Source organism: Artemia sp. Qi Xiang Cuo, chromosome 21 (genome assembly GCF_049724085.1).
Source record: "Artemia sp. Qi Xiang Cuo chromosome 21, ASM4972408v1, whole genome shotgun sequence".
Lineage (NCBI taxonomy): Eukaryota > Metazoa > Arthropoda > Branchiopoda > Anostraca > Artemiidae > Artemia > Artemia sp. Qi Xiang Cuo.
Genome location: NC_142814.1, coordinates 5,123,229 through 5,139,830, shown reverse-complemented (window position 1 = coordinate 5,139,830; position 16,602 = coordinate 5,123,229).

Genomic DNA, 16,602 nt, shown 5'->3' with positions numbered 1-16,602 from the left:
GTTTGTCTTATTAGCGATTACTTCAGGTAATAAATAGCCTTTCTAAAAACTTTGCAAGATCGTAATTTTGACAAACTACAAACATTAGTTATGCTTAAAATTTGATTGTAAAAGTGCAAGCGCCGTTAGTTTTTAAATAGCTTGATTTTTCAATCTTTATTTTCGATTAGCCGGTGTAGATTTATTTAGCCTTTCTTATTAGCCAGCTTCATTTTTCATTGGTTTTTCGTGACTGGCACTTTTTTTATCGCTAAAACACAGTTTATCGTGACCATTTTCCCCCTTTACATTGTATTCAATAAGCTTATTACAATTAGTCTTTCAATCCTTGTAGTTTTTGGCGTCCAATAGTGGTGAAGTAGGGCCAATGATTTTTTTTTCACCAAGGCAAGTCGTTCATTCATTGAAAAAAAAAAAATCACAGGCAGCGCTATAGCACTGCTTAAGTTAAGAGCGATGTTGGCACAATGTATTATTTTTTTATCCTTTAGACCAGGGCACTTCGTATCGAAGGAATTGTCGTAGAAATTTCAAAAATGGTTCATTTGATTGGAAATCAGAAGATCTTGTACCCTTTATAATAATCAAAAGTGATTGGAAGGCAACTACCACCCCTTCCATGCCCACCATTTACCAAAACACATCCAATCAAAATTTTGAGATAGCCAGGTTCTTCAACGTAGTCGAAAGATCTGGAGATTATGTCTTTGAGGAGGAAACTTCCCCCACGACCCTCTGGGCAAAGGCTGCAAGTTAAGCCATGGGGGCGTATAGGGTTTTTATTAAAGCTTTGTCGTAGAAAATTGCAAAAGGGCTCATTCGATTGCAAATTCCAAGGGCTAGTGCCGGTTTTAATAGTCGAAAGTGATTGAAGGGCAACTAACCCCCCTCTCACGCCCACCATATCCCCAAACACATTCAAGCAAAATTTTAAGATAGCAATTTTGTTCAACGTGGTTGACAGTTCTGGAAATTAGGTCTTTGAGGATGACAACCCCCCCCCCCCACGGCCCTCAGGGAAAGGGTGGGAAGGTATGCCGTGGGGGCATATAAGGTTTCTTATAGAACGTGTTGTCATAAGAATTTCAAAAAGAGCTCATTAAATTTGAAACTGAAATGGCCAAGGCCCTTTTTAATGGTTGGAAGTGATTGGAAGGCAACTAACCCCCTCTCCCACCCATCATATCCCCAAACACATCCAATCAAAATTTCGAGATAGCCATTTTGTTCAACGTGGTTGAGAGTTCTGGAAATTAAGTCTTAAGGGATGATAAACCCCCTCAGAGCCCTTAAGGCAAGGGTTGTAAGTAATGGCCTGGGTGCATATACGGTTTTTATAGCAAGCGTTGTCGTAGAAGCTTCAAAAAGGGCTCATGTGATTGAAAATTGAAAGAGCTAGTGCCCTTTTTAATAGTCAAAAGGGATTGGAGGGCAACTAAGCCCCTTTTCACGCCCACCATTTCCCCAAAAACATCCAATCAAAACTTTGAAATAGCCATTTTGTTCTAAGGAAGTTAAAAGTTCTGGAAAATATATCTTTGAGGATGACGAACCCCCATACCCCTCAGGGCAAGGATTGTAAGTTATGCCCTGGGGGCATATAATGTCTTTATAGAAAGCGTTGTCGTTGAAAATTCAAAAATGGCTCATTCAATATGAAATTGAATGGGTTAGTGCCCTTTTTAACAGTCAAAAGTGATTAGAGGGCAACTAACCCCCCTCTCACGCCCACCATATTCCCAAACGCATGCAATCAAAATTTTGAGATAGACATTTTGTTCAACGTGGTTGACAGTTCTAGAAATTAGGTCTTTGAGGATGAATCCCCCCCCCCCACGGCCCGCAGGCCAAGGATGGTAATCAATCAATCAATAAATCATTTATTACCCACAACTACAAGACAACAAGTAGTACAAGTGGAGTATAAACATAATAATAAAAAAGAAAAACAAAAAAGAACTCAACAAACACTAGCAATTAAATTAAACTAAGAAAAGAACTGTAAAAGACCGTTGTCAGGGCCAATATTACAAAATGCATCTGCAGAAAGCTTTTTGTGTAGGTCACCGAGCTTTGAGTTACATCCGTAACATAGAAATTTTCAACTAGATACCGATTTCTAGTCCATGGCGGCAGAGAAAGAAGAAATTTGTAAAATTTGAAATATGTAACTTAAATCTTATTCAAATCCTTTAGCTTAAGAACAGAATGAACACGAGAAAAATAAAGCACAGAATAATCAGAACCAGTCGAGGATAAGCACCCAAGAGCTCTTCTGCTATATTTTCCTCGGTTTGCTACAATTTTTGAATAACTTAACTGAATTTTTCTTACTGCATCATCAACAATCTGTTTACGGAAAAGAGCTAGAGAATTAGAAACAGTAATATCAGTAGCCACCGAAAGGAAGAGACAGAAAGTACAGAAAATTCATTACATACCAGAGGAGTAGACGAAGACAGATTATAAGATAAGAATTCACACTAGTCAAGATTCAGGGATAGACCAATATTTGGGAAAGACTGAGAAACTAAGGAAACCATCGCAGAAAGAACAGACTTAGTACGACTAATCAGCAGAATGTCATCAGCATAGGCAATGTAAGAAATATCAGTAGAACCAGAAAAATAAGTTCCTGAGATCTTTTCAGAACAGTAGAAATACAAATTTTGAAAAGGGTTGGTGATAAAACACCTCCCTGCCTAACACCACGAAGCACTTTAATAGTTGTTTCTGGAGAAGACTTCAGGCGGAGGTAAGAATTAGAATACCAAACCTGTAAAAGGTAAATAACCGAAAAATTAACACCAGAAAAAGCCAAAGAAAAGAAAAGCTGGTTATGAACAACAGAATCAAAAGCCTTTGAAAGATCAAGTGTACAGAGATATACGCCTTTACCCATAGAAGGATTAGAAAGTAGAATAGAAGAAAGGACACGATGAGCATGTTGGCACCCCACACCAGGTATGAAACCAAGTTGATTTTCACCAAAGAAAGAAATATTTCGAGGTAAATTAGGTAAAAGAATATACTCGAAAACCTTGCTAATATTGCAAGAAACAGAAACTGGACGGTAAGAAGAGCAATCTGTTGGCGGTTTACCCCTTTTTAAAATTGAAGTCACGCTGCCACACAAAAAGCTTTCCGGGACGACAGAAGATGCCAAGCACATTTGAAACAAAAGCGCAAGATGTGACACAAGTTCAGCACATTGGGGAGTTAGATGCATTTTAGAGATACCATCAGCATCAATAGATTTCGACTTAAGATGATTCAAAGCATTCGAAACTTCACAACGCGATATAGGCAAAACAAAGCGCGTACTTAGAAATCTAGGGACAATTTTAACAAACACTTCACCAAACTTTCTATGAACAGAATAATTCAAAACGGAGAAAATCTTCGAATAATGTGCATGCCAAGAACTTAGTGGAATAGCATTACTACTTACAGCAGAATCGTCTGTTTTACTTGAATTAATTACATTCCTCCAATCTTTAGGAGAAGATGGAAAATCAAGCCCTCGGTATCGAACACTTTTTAGATACTTCTTAAATTCTAATTTAGTTTTCTGTTTACTAAGAAAAACATTGCCAGACCTAGGCCGACCACAATCTGTCCAAATTTTTAGCCAAAATTTAGCTTTATTTTAATTTTTTGTAAGTTTTTTTGTAAAATTTTTGTAAGTTATGACTGGGGGCATATAAGGTTTTTTTTTATAGAAAACATTGTCATAGAAACTTCAAAAAGAGCTCATTAGGTTGAAAATTGAAAGGGCTACTGCCCTTTTTAATACTTGAATATGATTGGAGAGCAAGTAACCCCCCTCCCACGCCAACAATATTCTCTAAAATAAGCAATCAGAGTTTTTAGACAATAATTTTATTCAACGACGTTAAAAGTTCTTGAAATTAGGTTTTTGAGGATGACAACCCCTTCCCCCCCACAACCCTCCGGGCAGGGGTTATAAGTTATGCCCTGGGAGCATGTAAGATATTTATAGAAAGCGATGTTGTAAAAACATTAAAAAGGGCTCGTTCAATTGAAAATTGAAAGGGCTAGTGCACTTTTAATAGTCAAAAGTGATTGAATGTCAACTAACCCCCCTCTCACGCCCATTATTTCCCCAAACACATCCAATCAAAATTTTGCGACATTCATTTTGTTCAACGTAGTCGAAAGTTCTGGAAATTAGGTCTTTTAGGATGATAACCCCATCAAAGCCCTCAGTACAAGGGTTTTAAGTTATGTCCTGGGGGCATATAAGGTTTAGGCTATATAGAAAGTTGTTGGAGAAATTTCAAAAGGGGCTCATTTGATTGGAAATCGAAATTGCCCTTTTAATAGTCGAAAGTGAGTGAAAAGTAATTAACCCCCCTCTCACGCCCTCCATTTCCATAAACACATTCAATCAAAGATTAGAGATAGACATTTTGTTCAACGTAGTGGAAAGTTCTGGAAATTATGTGTTTAAGGATGACAAACCCCCTAGAGTCCCCAGGGCAAAGGTTGTGAGTTATGCTCTGGGGGCATATAAGGTTTTTAATGATAGCGTTGTCGTAGAAACTTCAAAAGGGGCTCATTCAATTGGGAATTGAGAGGGCTAGTGCACTTTTTAATACTTGAAAGTGATTGGAGGGTAACTAACCCTCCTCTCACGCCCACCATGTCCCCAAACACATCCAATCAAAATTTTGAGATAGCCATTTTGTTCAAAGTGGTTGACAGTTCTAGAAATTAGGTCTTTGAGGATGCCAGCCCCCCCCCCCCCACCACGTCCCTTAGGACAAGGGTGGTAAGTTATGCCCCTGGGGCATATAAGTTTTTTTTTTAGAAAGCGTTGTCATAGACTCTTTAAAAAGAGCTCATTCGATTGGAAATTGATATGGCTAGTGCCCTTTTTAATACTTAAAAGTGATTGGAGGGTAACTAACCCCCCTCTAAAGCCAACCATTTCTCCAAACACAGGCAAACACATTTTGAGACAGCCATTTTGTTCAACGTAGTTGAAAGTTTTGGAAATTAGGTGTTTGAGGATGATAAACCCCTCAGAGCCCTCAGGGTAAGGGTTGAAAGTAATACCCTGGGGCATATAAGATTTTTATACAACGGTTTTACAAACCGTTGTCGTAGAAACTTCAAAAAGGGCTCATTTGATTGGAAATTGAAAGTGCTAGTGCCCTTTTTAATAGTCAAAAGAGTTTGGAGGGCAACTAAGCCCCCTCTCACGGCCACCATATCCCCAAACACATCCAATCAAAACTTTGAAATAGCCATTTTGTTCAACGTAGTTGAAAGTTCTGGAAAGTATGTCTTTGAGGATGACAAACCCCCCACATCCCTCAGGGCAAGGGTTGTAAGTTATACCCTGGGGGCTTATAATGTTATTATAGAAAGTGTTGTCGTAGAAACTTCAAAAATGGGTCTTTCAATTGGAAATTAAATGGAATAATGCCCTTTTTAATAGTCAAAAGTGATTAAAGGACAACTAATCTCCCTCGCACGCCCAACATATCCCAAAACACATGCAATCGAAATTTTGAGATAGCCATTTTGTTCAACGTGGTTTGAAATTCTGGATATTAGGTCTTTGAGGATGACCCCCCCCCAAAGCCCTCGGGGCAAGGGTGGTAAGTTATACCCTGGGGGCATATATGTTTTTTTTATAGAAATTGTTGCCTTAGAAACTTCAAAAAGAGCTCATTTGATTGGAAATTGAAATGGCTAGTGCCCTTTTTAATAGTTGAAAGTAATTGGAGGGCAACTAACCCTCCTCTCACGCCAACCATTTCCCCAAACACATGCAATCAAAATTTTGAGATAGCCATTTTTTTTGTTTCAACTTAATTGAAAGTTCTGGAAATTAGGTTTTTGAAGATGACAACTCCCTCACAGCCCTCAGGGTGATTGTTGTAAATTATGCCCTAGGGGCATATAAGGTTTTATAGAAAGGGTAGTCGTAGAAAGTTCAAAAAGGGCTCATTCGATTGGAAATTAAAAGGGCTGGTGGCCATTTTAATAGTAGAAAGTGATTGGAAGGCAACTAACACTCCTCTCACGCCCACGATTTCCCCAAACACATTCAATCAAAATTTTGAGATAGCCATTTATTTCAACGTAGTTGAAAGTTCTAGAAATTAGGTCTTTGAGGATGACTCCCCACAGCCTTCAGGGTAAGGGTTGTAAGTCATGCCCTTGGAGAATATGAGGTTTTTATAGAAAGCGTTAGCCTAGAAATTTTAAAAAGGGCTGATTTGATTGGAAATTGAAAGCCCACGTTCCAGGGTTGCCACCCGGTGAACAAAAAAGAAATCACTAGATTGTTAAAAAAATCACTAAATCAGCATATAAATCACTTGATTATTGGCTAGAAATATCTAGAAAACACTAAAATTATAATACTCTTTATCGTTGTAATTAATGATTGTTCTGTTTCTTTAACATGTTCTGTACAGGTGCACCTACAGGAAGGGGGTAAAATTACCCCCCCTAGATGTGGAAAAAGGCCTTTAGATTGATGTTTTTTCAAGCGAAAATTAACCTTGAAGTTTGGAAAAGGCCTTTTTGCATCTTTACGCAAAGAATAGAACAAAATCCTTGTTTCCTCCCTTTATTTTCCCAAATTAATACCCTTGGCTTATATTCAATCACTGGAAATTGGTTATTGGTGATCTAATCGAAATATTTGATTTTTTTTCTAATTTTGTTCCTTGTCAATCCGAAACCTCACTTTTTTCCAAAAAAATATAAAAACTTTTCTTTTTACTCTAGTTGAATTAGCATAATTACTGGAAGACAATCGACAATTTTGAAAATGGGCTTTTATATTTTCATGGAAAAAACGTGTCCCACCCTTCATAAATTTTGATAAACATTGGTCTTATTGCTTATCTTAGGCAGAGCAATAGCTCTGCCTAAGTAAAGAACGATGTGGACACAATATATTATTTGTTTTTCTTCTTCTTCTTTCTCCATTCCCGGACACTTCTTCGTATCGAAGGAGTTGTCATAGAAACTTCAAAAAGGGCTCATACGATTGGAAATTGGAGCGCTAGTACCCTTTTTAATAGTCGAAAGTGATTGGAGGGCAACTAGACCCCCCAAGCCCATTATTCCCCCCAACATATCCAATCCAAATTTTGAGATAGCCATTTTGTTTTTAATAGTCGAAAGATTTCCAGATAGAAAATATGTTTTCGAGGAGGACACTCCCACACAACCCTCGGGGCAAGGGTTTTAAGTTATGCCCTGGGGGCATATAAGGTTTTTATAGAAGGCGTTGTCGTAGAAACTTCAAAAGAGGCTCATTCGATTGGAAATTCAAAGGGCCCCTTTTTACTAGTCGAAAGTGATTGGAGGGCAACTAACACCCCTTCCACGCCCATCATTCCTCCAAACACATCCAATCAAAATTTTGAGATAGCCATTTTGTTCAGCGTAGTTTATTTCCGCATAGAAATTATTTTTTCGAGGGGGACACTCCCCCACAGCCTTCAGGGCAAGGGTTGTAAGTTATGCCCTAGGGGCATATAAGGTTTTTATAGAAGGCGTTGTCATAGAAACTTCAAAAAAGGCTCATTCGATTGGAAATTTAAACGGCTAGTGCCCTTCTTAATAGTCGAAAGTGATTTGAGGGCAACTAACCCCCCCCCCTCCCCCTCTCACGCCCACCTTTTCCCCAAACACATCGAATAAAAATTTTTAGATAGCCATTTTATTCAACGTAGTTGAAAGTTTTGGAAATTAGGTCTTTAAGGATGACAACCCATCCTCCCCCTACAACCCTCAGGGCAAGGGTTATAAGTTATGCCCTGGGAGCATGTAAGGTTTTTGTAGAAAGCAATGTTGTAAAAACATTAAAAAGGGCTCGTTCAATTGAAAATTGAAAGGGCTAGTGCACTTTTAATAGTCAAAAGTGATTGAATGTCAACTAACCCCCCTCTCACGCCCATTATTTCCCCAAACACATCCAATCAAAATTTTGCGACATTCATTTTGTTCAACGTAGTCGAAAGTTCTGGAAATTAGGTCTTTTAGGATGATAACCCCATCAAAACCCTCAATACAAGGGTTTTAAGTTATGTCCTGGGGGCATATAAGGTTTAGGCTATATAGAAAGTTGTTGGAGAAATTTTAAAAGGGGCTCATTTGATTGGAAATCGAAATTGCCCTTTTAATAGTCGAAAGTGAGCGAAAAGTAATTAACCCCCCTCTCACGCCCTCCATTTCCATAAACACATTCAATCAAAGATTAGAGATAGACATTTTGTTCAACGTAGTGGAAAGTTCTGGAAATTATGTGTTTAAGGATGACAAACCCCCTAGAGTCCCCAGGGAAAAGGTTGTGAGTTATGCCCTGGGGGCATATTATGTTTTTAATAATAGAGTTGTTGTAAAAACTTGAAAGGGGGCTCGTTCAATTGAATATTGTGATGTCTAGTGCCATTTTCAGTAGTTGATAGTGATTGGAGGGTAGCTAACTCCACTATCCAGCCCGCCATTACCTCACAAAAATCAAATCAAATTTTGCAGATAGCCATTTTGTTCAAAGTAGTAGAAAGTTATGGAAATTGGATCTTTGAGGATGACAACCCCCCCCCCCCAAGCCCATTGGGCGAGGGTTGTAAGTTAAACTTCAAAAGGGCTAATTTTATTGGAAATTGAAATGGCTAGTGCCTTTTTTAATAGTTGAAAGTGATTGGAGAAAGACTACCGCCCCTCTCACGCTCACCATTTTCCCAGACACATCCAATCAAAATTTTGAGATAGCCAGTGTGTTTAACGTAGTTGAAAGTTGTGGAAATTGGGTCTTAGAGGATGACAACCACCCTCACATCCCTTGGGGTAAGGGTTGTAATTTATGCCCTGGGGGCATATAAGGTGCTTATAGGTTATAGTATTGTCGTAGAAAGTCAAAAACAGCTCATTCGATTGGAAATCAGAAGGCCTAGTGCCCCTTTTTAGCAGTCAAAAAGGATTGGAAGACTTGAAAATTTTATAGTATACATCAATGTGGGTATAATTTACTATTTTTGTTGTTGTTGTTGTTTACCCTAGGGTATTTTGTATAGAGGCAGGTGTTGTAGGAACTTTGAACAGGGCTGGTTCAATTGAAAATATAAAAGGCTAATACCCTTTTTAATAGTCGAAAATGATTAGAGGGAAACTAATCCCCCTCACGCCCACCCTCCCATGTTACTTTATGTTTAAAAACTAAATGTTGCCATAAGATTAAATCAAATGCACTGTGTTAATGCTAATTCCCAATAAGGATTCTCAGCAGTATCCCAAGAACTACTGGGGGTATTATGTTCAAACTTTGGGGGCTGTTTCTGCTCTTAAAATTTAACCAAATCAAAATAGCGTAAGTGTATCCAAGCTATCAAAGAAAGTAAACAGATTTTTTGCGAATGGTATCAAGTTTTCCATTTTAGGTCAACTAGAGGAGGTATGAAACTAAATTAAACAGTACTATTTGTGTTCAGACTTTTAAGAGGGTGCATGTTGTTAAAAATTGCTGAAAATTTTTCTCCAGCATACAAATAGCAGGCCAAACTATAAATTCTTAAAAACGAAAAGATCTAAAGTATTATTTTATTTTTCTCTGATAAGACTATGTCAGTATAAAACGAACAGAAATTAATTAAAAAAACTTTTTCCACAAAATAAGTTTTTCTAAGAAAAGTAAAGAACTCCATTAAAAAAAAATGAGCAAAAATAAAATCAAATAATCTACCAAGCGTGAAACTAATGCATGAAACTAAGCGTGAAATTATGAAACCAAAATTTAACAGAAATTACAATAAATAACCGAGTCAAACTCAAAACGAGCAGAAATTAACATAAGTTGGACTCAAAACCCCTATGCCTTCCCAAGGCCAGAACAAACTTTGTACTTTATTGAAAAAAATATAAATGTTTTTACTTTTATAACTTTAATAAATCAAATAATATTACCATTTTGATTACTAAATCTCAGTATATGTATATTAAACTGACAATGCACATTCATTTGTATTTGTTTCATTTGTATTTATTTGTCCTCCTTCTTTTGAAAATCATGGACAATTTTCACAGTGTCTTAGCTTTTTATGGGTAAAACTCAGCTTAATGAATCTTATATGTTTGCAATCAACATTATATTTCGACGATATACCGATTGACAGCAAAATTCCGTTTCCAGAGTTTCGGAAATGGAAGTTATATGAGTTATATTCCGTTTTCTAAGTTTCGGATAAGTTATATGAGCACAAAATCCAAAAATTTGGAATTTTATATAAAATTTGGAAGTTTATATTTGGAATTTATAATAAGCGCAGGACCTTATCTGCGCTTATTAGGTGTTTCAATTACAAATAAGAGGATTTGGAGAATTATTGGAGATTCGATTAGATATTTGAAGTATCGATTAAAATCATTAGACAATTTCCAGAGTAGATATCCCCCTCCTACTCCCAACCGACTTCAATCATCAAACTACAATCGATTTAATCTATCTAGTTATATTAAAAATTATGTTATAAAAAGCACTAAGTCCTATTTTCTTTTTGAATGACTTCTTTTTTCATGTATAAAATTGTGTTTAGTGTATGGCTTACGTCTTATTTTTCAATGACTCCACTTCTGTTCTATTTGCAGATGTAGAGGGTGGATTTCATTTCCACCATTTACTCTACTTTCAAAGGTTTTAATAAAAGAAAATTTAATTTAGAACTGATAGATTACAGAGGAAAAACAGAAATATGAAGACAAAATTGATGATAACGCTCTGGGGTCTATATCTGATACTGACACATGATAGAAAATCGAAAGTTTCAAAGGCGGTATATTTTGTAACACGCTCTATTTTGCGTCTTTTTTATTAATTAGCTTGTTGTATGATTTATTCAATTGAATCATGAGTCTACGCTCCGTACCATTATAAATGACTATATTAGGGAAGAAATCACGAGTTTTAGAACCAAAATCACTATAAATTGCTAGCTAGCAGAAAATCACTAGGCAACATAAAAAAAATCACTAGAAATAGTGATAAACCACTAGAGGTGAAAACCCTGGCTAGTGCCCTTTTAAATAGTCGAAAGGGATTGGAGGGCAACTATCCCCCCTCTCACGCGCACCATTTCCCCAAACACATTCCATCAAAACTTTGAGATAGCCATTTTGTTCAACGTAGTTGAAAGTTCTTGAAATTAGGTCATTGAGGATGACAATCCCCCTACAGCCCTCAGGGTACGGGTTGTAAGTTATGCCCTGGTGGCATATAAGGTTCTTATACAAAGCGTTGTCATAATAACTTCAAAAAGGACTCATTCAATTGGAAGTTGAAAGGGCTAGTGCCCCTTTTTAATAGTCAAAAATGATTGAAGGGCAACTAACCCCATCTCACCCCCACCATTTACCCGAACACATTCAATCAAAACTTTGATATAGTAATTATGTTCAGGATAGTTGAAAGCTCTTGAAATTAGGTCATTGAGGATGACAATCCCCCTACAGCACTCAGGGTAAGGGTTGTAAGTTATACCGTGGGTGTACATAGGGTTATTATAGAAAGGGTCGTCATATAAGATACATTAATGCAGTATTTGAACTGGTGTTATGATGTTGTAAAAAAAAGGTGTCAACATAATTGAAAAAAACTAAGCTAACCATATGTACGGCACATTTGATCAAATTTATTTATAGGTTCTGCGCTCTTGGGTACAAAGATTCTAAGACAATTGACTTCATAGTTTGTTCAGTAGCTATGATAATGCAATAATAATCGTTGGCGTCGATAAAAGAACACTGGACCTGCTTAAGAGTACTTTTCACCGAAAATATATTGCAGGTAAGGTAAAATCAAGAGCATTGGGTCTATTAAAATCTGTAAGTGACCAGATGCTCTCTCTGAAGACAAGACTATAGACGATTGTGAGTTTACTGGTAATTGTGACGCTGATGATGAAAATCCTTTTATATCCTTTTTTGCTTTTCATGATGAGATCTCAGAGGATAATAGAAGGGACAGGGAATTAAACCATTATTATAGTTTGAAAGTCTGTCATAGGCTAGAACAATTAATTATTAAACTATGCCCTTTAACAGCTGCAAGAATGTAAATGGCACATTTAGTACGCATACCAATGTATCAGTGGAAAATTACTTCAAAATAATGAAAAGACAGGTTTACAAAGTTAGGCTTAGTCTGGTGGACCCTGCTGAATTTGTGGATACGAGTCATATAAATGACATACCTATGGTTTCAAATCGGACTGTTTTCCTGAATAACTATCCCCCTAGCTCTAAAATTACCAGCTCAAGAAAACACATGCATATTGATATGGAGAAACAAAGAGGAATAAAAGGAAAAGCAATTCCCAAAAATGGATGCTGTACTTGAGGTCTGGAAGAAAAACAGCAACAAAAAAAATATATCTGGCTCCGAATATTATGACCCGTCCCTTAATTTATGTCTTCCACTGGAATACATTATACCTTCGGAAAAGTTGAATAGAAAAAACATAAAATCAGCTAAAAAAGTACTTTCGAAAAATGAACAGTTGGACAAATGCCAAGACTTTAGCAGCGGAAATTCAAAGTATTCTTCGGGTTGCAGCTATTCAATTGTTATAGGAAGAGTATCAGCGGGGGGGGGGGGAGAAAAACAATTTGGCAAACATTTCAATAAGAGAGTTGGCGTCAATAATAGGAAAGGCTTTGCTAAGCGCCCAAATTATGGAGGCCTATATAATGAATAGAATAAAGGAAAGAAATCTAGGTAATCATGTTGTTCGTCAAGGAGCACCAATTGTGAATAAGAACTTATTACATCTCAAGGATCCAGGTAATTTGATTCCGGTCAAAATTTCGATTTTTTTTTTTTTTTTTTTTTTGTTAACGAATTTGACTGGCACTGGACGCTTATTTTCATTGATAGTCAGAGCAGGAGTTAAATATTTTTTTACCCTTTACAGGGTGAAGACAATTTGGGTAATTTTCAAATGTTTTTCTTCATAAATGATCTGATTTAAAAATTTTGCCCTTAAAATTCGAAAAACAAGGAGATGGTTTCAATTGCAGGCCGATATGCCTTCAATTTATAGATTTCCTTTTCTTCCTCCTTTTGTTGCTCCATATGAATATGCATGTGTTTTCTGAGCTAGTAATTTTAGAGCTAGAGGAATGGTTATTCAGGAAAACAATTCTGTTTGAAACCACAGGTATGTCATTTATATAACTCATATCCGCAAATTCACCAGGGTCCATGGGACTAAGCCCAACTTTATTAATCTGTCCTTTCATTATTTCGAAATAATTTTCAATTGATACATTTGTATGAGAATTTCAGTTTTTTCTACCCTTAACTGGAAATTCCAATCTATAAAGGTCATGGAATCAAACACAAAATAAGTAAAAGGTTGGTCAGTCAGACCTTTGGAATGAATCATGTTGTTAAAACAGTGAAAAATATTCAGAGCTCTATGGTGTGGGAATTCAGCTATCATATCTATTTACAATCATGAAATTTGACACTTTTACGAGACACTAGCAAATTGTCTTCCAAATCAAAATCTTTTGTGTTTTTGGACACAGTGTCAACTGATAATTTCTTAAAAGACTAAAAATTGAGCAGACGTAAAATCGGGTAACAAAAGAAAAAGTACAAAATTGGTGGTAACGGGCATTTACCCCCCCCCCCCCAAAAAAACAAAAACAAAAAAATACCTCCCTGTGCCTGGTCGGTCTCTAATCGCTTCCCACTTATAATAAAAGACAAGAACTCTAGTTTTCTGATCAAATGAGCACCCTCCAAAGTTTCTATGAACTTGAGGTGAAGGTGGGGATAAGGAAAGTGCAGTTTTCTTCCTAATTAATCTGCTCTGAGAAAATTAAGACCAGGGCGATAAGAAAAATGGTTTTGTTGAATAAGAGCTGTAGCAATTGAATAGACATTGAATTTTATGATAAATCCAAGGGCTATTGTTTTTCACTTAATAAAAACACTGTATAGGACATATTAAGCCAAAGCTAGGCCACTGCTCGCTTTTTCGTAAGACAAACATTTTGAATTTGTTAGAAAAAACTTGACTTTGGAACTACATTAAATTCAAGACTTTTAAACACGGTAAGACGTAAATATTATGAATCAGATAAGAAAGGGCTTTAAAATGAGCTACTAGTGAAGCAGTTATGGTTTAGCCCCCAAAAATAGCATTTGAACCCTCAGAATCTGCCCTGTTCTGAGCTAACTGCGATTGCGCTCCGACTTGTGGCGAGTGACAGCTCATTTGAAATATCTCATCTGTCTGATGAAAGCGCTAAACGTTTTGACATGAATCTCCTTTTTTGACCTTAAAGATAGAATTTTAGGACCAGAGCGATAAGAAAAATCTCCCTGGTTAAATAAGAAAGTCACAAAGAGCTGCAGCGATGGAGAAAATATTGAATTTTATAATAAATCTAAGGGTTATCATTTTTCACATAATAAAAACACTGTATAGGACATAATAAGCCAAAGCAAGGCCATCGACGCTTTTTTGTAATACAAGGATTTTGAATAAAAAAAAAGACTTTATTTGGGAACTAAATTTAATTTGAGACTGTTAAACGCGGTAAGACGAATATATTATGAAACAGAAAAAAGGGCTTTCAAATCAGCTACTAGTCAAGCGGATATAGTTTAGTCATCAAAATAGTATCTGACCCCTTAGAATCTATCCTGCCCTGAAGAAATTGTGTCAAAGTATTTTTAATAGTTTTTAGGTTATAGGAGACAAAATGTGGCAGCACTGTAATGAATTTGAAAGATTGGGCAATGGGCAACGGGTGTTTTCTTCAGAATTTTCAACACTGAAAATAGGGTGATGGTCTGGGCGATGGGCTATTAATTCAGGATGGTTAAACGAAGCTCTTTAGTAAATAAGTAAAAGGCAATTCCAAGTCTAAAACCAATCAAACCAAAATCAAATAATGATTATAACATAACCGAAAATAAGATGTAGTGAATGAGTAAGTCAAACCAAAAACCAAAAAAAAACAAACTAATAAACACTCTGAAAAAACAAATACTCAAGTGAAACGAAAAAAAATTATCATTAAACGTAAAACAGACAGATTTACAGTTTACATTCAGTTCAAAACTTATCCCTTGTCCTGTCAAAAATTCTACGTAAAACCGTCTGATGTGGCTGCTTTCTCAAGGGCCCTCAGTACTATATTTACCATTTTGGAATGCTTAAATTAAACTTTACCGAACATTGCATGGAGTGCTTTAAAAATTACTAATTAACATTCCAAACAATTATTTGAAGCGTTAAGATATTAGTTATTATCATACTATTATTAATAACAATTAACGGGGTATCATTTTCAAATGCTTTTTCTTAAATCACAGTTGAAATGTTAAAGACTGAGGAAGTGAGTATATCATAAGAAAACAAAATGAAAGTTGGAACTCATGTCCGTTTTCAGGGGGGGGGGGATTTTTTAAAACAGAAATATGTGACAATTTGATTAAGTAATAACCAAAAATTCAAAAAAGTTTGGAAATTTAGGGGGGCAATGCTCAGGTTCATGGCCAAAACTCCCCCCAGAATTTGTCCCCAAGCAAATTCTAGGTGATCTGTCTTAATTAAAAAAAAACTTATTGCTAGTCTAATTAATGTCTCCTACTGAACTAAATGTTATTTCAACAAAATTATACCGCCTTGACATTCAGGAAATTTATCTTTATTGCTGTTTCAAAGTCACTCTTGGTTTAACCGCACCCGTCCTCTCTCCCCCAATTTTTGGAAGCAGTGTCACATCACAACAATATAGGGAGAATAAAATGTATTTTTTAATCACTACGGAGGGGGGAAGATTTAACGTTTCTGAGTATTTTTAATGAAGAAAGCAAAAAGTTTTATTCCATACCCCCCCCCCCCCAAAAAAAAGAAAGAAAAATTTAATGCAATAGCACAGATAGTCCAGGGAGATTCCCCTTCTTAGCGTCTGTCATTGATGCCTGAATAAGTGATGCGAAATCTTTTTTAGAAACGAAAGCTGACTCTTTTTGATAGTTTCTAGTATTTTGTTTTGTTTTTATTTAGCCTATTTCTCACTAACAGCCAATGGCATGGTTAGGGGGCAAAAAGGGCAGCTATACCCGGTTAAAGCCTTTGAGGGGTACCACACTCAAATTTTTCTCCTCATTGCTAAGATGTTACTTATTTTTTTATAATGACGATGAGGGAGGGGGGACAAAAAGGGATCCAAGAACACAAGGGGTAGTAAACTGTTAAACTAGTAAAGATTCAGAAAATATAATGAAATACAAAATCTGAGAAAATAATTTTCTGAATTTAATGCTATAATAGCTTTATTAGTATAGAGTTTATAGCCAAGAGGACACAAACCTTAGGTCACATAACTATTTTTGCAACGACCATTTTATAATCTCGTATTTGAAAAATAACTTCCAACAATGTTTAGCAATGTTTTGTACCATTATATTCGCCTTATTTTTGTATTTCTAGGCAATTATTATTTCTTCCTGAATTTTAGTTTTACAATGTATCGCCGCACAAAAATAAAAATACTGCAAGATCATTTTGTTTTCTAAGTATCACAAATGTA